At 31.2% G+C, this 5880-nt stretch overlaps 1 long non-coding RNA gene across 1 annotated transcript in view; it reads right to left on the bottom strand.

The window, feature by feature from the left end:
• LOC108743410 overlaps positions 1 to 5880 on the bottom strand; it is a 175588-nt gene that overhangs the window by 158762 nt on the left and 10946 nt on the right. The gene's annotated exons all lie outside the window — the stretch shown is intronic.

Here is a 5880-nt window from a genome sequence, read left to right as displayed (position 1 = left end):
AATTTTAAATAATAATTATTAAATATAAATTGCGAAAATAATTTTTCGTTAAATTAAGAAATAATCAACAAATAGCGATATAATTAAGATGGCAAGGAGTGAAGTAACCCTTATAAAACAGAGAAAATAATTTCAATCAAATATGTTTGTAAACAACAACAATTACCAAGTGCTTCTGTTTATTGTGGCAACCGATAAATTTTGTCATATAAAAAATGCTGATTACGAATTAAAGTGAATTTCTAAACAAGGAAGTTTAATAAAATAGTTGTTATAACAACTTCCGCTAAAAGCCAAAGCAAGTTAAACTCATCCTTATTGACGATAAATAATTATGTAGGTATGATGTATGAAGTGCCCAAAAGACACTTATTATTAAGAAATAATTACCAGTGAATTACCTAATCGAATATGCATATCAATTGATCCAATAAAAACATATCATTTAATAGACCTGTCCAAATTAATCGTCAAACTTTTGATTGTAGACACGTGTTTCGACAAGTTCTAATAATAAGGGAATTATTAACGGTCTACATTTTATATGTAGTACTTACCAATGCAACAATAATTATTCATATCTGGTATCTCTAAAAATAAGATTCAACATCATCATAAGGTCGTCAGTCTGGTTGGACACGCACCTCCACTCTTTCCTACCCTGAGCTAATTTTCGTATTTCCCTAAAACTAGACAGCCCACATCCTTAACTATTTGCGAACAGTAATCTAATCTAGGTCTACCTCTACCCCTCCTAACTTCCATTTCTGTCTTTAATATGTCTCTGACTAGATCTTCATGCCTGAGAAGATGTCCTACTTCTTATTGACTTCCATAAAGTCCCCTGTTCTATTCTTCTATTCTTTCTAATACCTCTTCATTTTTAACCTTCCCTACCTATGGTATCCTCATCATTCGCCTGGAACACCACATTTCAAACGCTTCTAACATTTTCTTTTCCGCCGCACCCAGCGTCCATGTTTCGCACCCGTACAGCGCCTCGATCCAAACTTACAACTAAAAAAAAATTTTTCGAATTTCTAAATTAATCGTTCCCGAGCATAGAAACTACTTCTTTTTATTGAAAGCGATTCAACCCTGCGCTATCCTCTGCTTTATCTGACTTTTATCTGACTTCCTAGATACCTAAAATCGGTCACTTCTTCTAATTTTTCGTCTCCTATCTTTACATTCCCTCTTTCCCTGCTTTTTCTTCCCTTGCCTACCAGTATTTTTGTGTTACTTTTATTTATTTTCATGCAGTACTGTTTTGTCAATACCGCTTCCATTTTATTTAAAGTTAAATCAAAAAGTCATTAACAAACACAGTTTACATTCGTGTACATCTCAATTAAAGTTTACTGACTGACCTCAAATTACAATACTCTTCTTATTAATCACGGATACAAAAGAACTATAAAATAATTTTATTATCTAATCATAACTCGTAAAAATTCAGTTCCGATATACTAAAGCTGCATTCAATGCAACTGCAATAAATTAGCATCTGTCTACCAATGGGAAGCTTGGAATTGAATATTATTTAAATAAGTTTTCTGCTGATAAATTTTATTGCCTGTCAATGGCCAATAAATTATGTGTAATTTCATTACTGTATATGTATGGTGTGTATAATTTTTTCGAAGTTCGATCATTTAATTAGAAAACAGACGACAAAGGCCAATGAAACAATCTGGAGTGCATTTCTAGTTTATCAATTCTTAAAGAATGATTTCACTTTGTAAATTATTTTCGTATATTACACTGATTGTACGTAATTATTGCATCATTAGTGATATGCACAGCTCTTAATTATTGCAAGAATAATTATAAACTTTAATGTGAATCACTGTTATCTATCACAAGAATGTTAAAGTTGGATAAATGGAGTAATTTATGTATGTATAAGCATTTAACTCACAACATTTTTAAATGTATAAGTCCATAGTGTTTAAATTGGAAATATGAAATAGTCGGAAGAAGCCAAATCTGGCAAATAAAGTGGATACAAAAATAAAGCGGTTCTTTTCAAGGAAGCAAAAGTAAGGATTTTTTTTACGATTAGTAATACACTTAAACAAACTAAATTTGTTTTACGAAACGAACAAGTACCTACACATATATTAAGGAGAGTAAAATGAACCAGAAATATCCTACGTGAATCTATGCATATATATATTTATATATATTTATGTAAGTGACTATTCTCAGACCTGTGCCAACTCCAATAATTGCATTCCATACAACAAATTCGTTCAAATGTCACACGTTTGTCGTTAGAGGTATGCACGCATTTTGTCGTTATTTAAATGAGCCGTTAATTGAAAGCGAAAGGTTTAATTTTTCAACAACCTGATTCAAATATTATGTCAAACAGTTTATTATTAACGAATTGGACCTCTACTAGAAAATTTTTTAGCTATAGAATTTATCATGTGAATTTTATTACAAAAAGAAGAACGTTGCGCGACGATATACGTTGGACAAAGTGGTCGAAGTTTAAATGTAGGAATCAAAGAACATATTTACGAAAATTGCATCAAAAATAATAATGCAAATATCCAAGTGTACCAGCCTAATAAGTAAATACTATTATTTAACGTAAAAACTAGTTTAACCGTGTATGGCATAAATACTTGGTTGATTTGTCACAAACAATAAAGTTCCTTATCTACCTATTTATACGTACACATACATACATTACACATGTACATACGTAAAATTGGTTAAAAACACCATAAGTGGTCAATTCTCCAATTGTTCCGGTCGTGAAAATTAATTGCATGACCACATATAGTACATACCTACACACGCACACGATGTGCATACATAAAACACGTTCGTTTAATGTACCAATTCGTAAAATATAATTTCGGGAACTTTTTTATGAGTCATGGTCAAACTAGATGTATTTCAAATTACTGTCACGTACGGCAGTTAATACATTTCTGTATTTAGTTCTTGGTTTAATATCCAACAATAATTCCAAATCAAATTCATAGAGCAGGTGAGTAACATGGGTCACAAGCACAAACAAGACATAACAGTAAAAGAGACTAATCATTGTCTGACGTTTTTATATTTGGAAAAATCAAAATTGGCAAAGTCCACAATAAATTATCTGTTTCTTGTTTCCCCTTGTGACTGTAGTCATTTACTCCGTTTTGAACACGCTTTTGTTAAGTTAGGAAATGCTTCATAAATAGTATATACAAAATGAAAAGAAATAACCGACATTAGAGGTTGCTTAGGCACACAAATGATCAGGGTCGGCTTTATAACTGCCTGGTTAGAATAGTACCTTTAAACAAGCATCTTTACTTTTCTAAATTCCTAAGAATGTTAAACTTTCCTTAAAGTTCTATGCTGGCAGCATTGGTCAAATTCTCCTTGCCTGCGTCTCTCTCTGTTACACGTCAATTGGTGTAATGTTATTCCAGTGTCCGCTGCAATTCCTACCTGACATCTCTCTTCTAGGTTTACGATATTCCCTACAACGTCTGTTGTGTGTACAAGTACCTAGACGTTCTGTCAGCAACCGCTCTAGTCTAGTTACTAAGTTAAAAGAAGAAAGTAAATGTCATAGTTTTTATGTCAATCTCGAACGTCCCAACTATACCTTTTTAATACAGCAATACTAAATTGTATTCCAATACGTGCAAAATTTAAAACGTAAAATTGTAGGCCATACAGTAGGGGTTATACAGGTACGAAGAAAAGGTCCTTCAGATATAGGAAAACTAATTTAAAACTCTTAATGACACAATAGATTGCAAAATCTCCAACAATTCAATAAAGCATTAACTTTCACTGTTTATTAAATAAACTAATCCCACCCTATTGTTATTATGGAGCCTCCTCTATAACATAATCGACTATTATTGGGATCCGTCAAATGGGAGGAGCCTAAAAACATGGCGCCGATTAGGGAAAAGTTATCGTAGTTCCTGTAGTATACCGTGCAATTTCCAAGTTTTTAAGTTACGATAAAATGATAAGTATTGACACAATATGTGATTGGGCTGACATAAAGCCTCGGAAAGGAAATTTCGTTTTTAATGCCAATTACATTATTAAATTCGGAAATAACAAATCCGGAAGCTAGCCTTCAAATTCCGTCAAGTTTAGTGCCTACTTTTTACAAACTTCGGATTTAAAAAGTGATTCACGTTATATAATTGGTGAGGTGATTCTGGGTGATTTAAGCAATATCATATCAATGATTTGCACGTGCAAAGCCGATTTAAGAGAATATTGCAAACACATTATCGCAACTTTGTTGTATTGCAGCAGGTAGGTTCTTAACCTCAAAATACTTATATCGTATCATTAGAATTGTGTTAAATCAATTACACAGGAATAAATAATTTCTCACTTTATAGTTTTAGTATGATTCTAGTTCTAATATTAAGGTTATGGCTGATGGTAAATACTTACTTAAATATAATCATGTGCATTAAAATGAGGTGAACAAATTTTTATTCCGGAATTCACTTCTTTGATACCTACTGCTTTCATCCAAGCTTCTGTTAGTTTACTTTTTTCTCTAATTTTCCGAATATATTTTTTACATATATAAAACGGTTAGTTTTTATTGGAAAGTAGTTAATGTAGGTGAAGAGTGAAGATCTATGTCTGAAGTGCTATTGCAGCTTTTCACTGAACATATTAACTTATTATTTGATTTAACATTATAAGAAAACTTCATCGACTCCATCATCAAAAAAATTTTTACTTTTTTAACGTGTTTTATTCGAGTTATAAATTTTGCCACCAGATGGTGTATGCCCATTTGACGGATCTCAATATGCGTATGTACTTCTGATATAAATTACTAAAATTGCTAGTCCGACTCCGTCTAAATCGAACAAACTGTAATGTTCTTTTTATTAATATTACACTTACGGTTAATAAAATGTTATCATACGCTACATGAACTTATTTTGCATTTCATAAGGCAAATCGTCGATAACGACCCATATTTATTTGTTTTCAAATCTTGCCATTAATGTAATTATAACGATATTAATAATAAATAGATCACACACGTCGTGTTGACAAGGAATTAATTAAAAACAAAGCTTTTCTGGCTAATTTAATTGTATTCAGTGCATTTTAATTTTAATTAGACACCTACATGCAACATAATCTAACAAAAAAAAATATTTGAATGCAACAACAGATAATAAATTTTACCAAAGGTTGTACCTATTATCTGCGTATAATTAGTACTACAAATTTAATAGCAATCATGTATAGGTACATGCAATGTAGACACCTAATTAAAAATATTTTCTGCTTGCTTTAAGACAAACATAAAAAATGATGATAAAGGTGCCACGATTATTAAAATGTCTGCATTTTTTATTTAATTTGAATTAATTACTTTTTATATAGAAAAGAAGAAAATTAGCTTTTGTTTCTTGAATTTATGTAATACATTTTCTTGCTATTGTTTACTTAAATTGTTTTTATTGAAAACTAATGATGTCAAAGGTCGTCCACGATCACGTAATACTAATTTTGGTAAAGGTCTAGATTATCCTACGAAGGGGGTGGGGGCAGGGAGGGTTGAAAGAGGAGGTCTTCCTGAGTAAACCACCATAAAAAGTTCGCAGCGGTCACACTCCCATAAAAAGTTATGGGGTTGCAAAGTTCTGTAATTTTCCAATTTTCATACACTATAAAGTCTAATAAAATTTAATAGATTACTTATTATTACTAATTATCCAACATTTATAATATTGATAATTAGTAAAGAGCCAAGAAAACCAATTAAAAAACATTTTTTTAATAGTTGTGTCATAAACTTGATATCTACATTTCTGAATTTCTTTGTAGTAAGATTGTACTTGAACTTATATTATTCCCGGTACTATT

Source organism: Agrilus planipennis, unplaced genomic scaffold (assembly GCF_000699045.2).
Source record: "Agrilus planipennis isolate EAB-ADULT unplaced genomic scaffold, Apla_2.0 scaffold19, whole genome shotgun sequence".
NCBI lineage: Eukaryota > Metazoa > Arthropoda > Insecta > Coleoptera > Buprestidae > Agrilus > Agrilus planipennis.
Note: the sequence above shows the minus strand (reverse complement) of the source record. Positions and strands in the feature narration are given on the sequence as shown.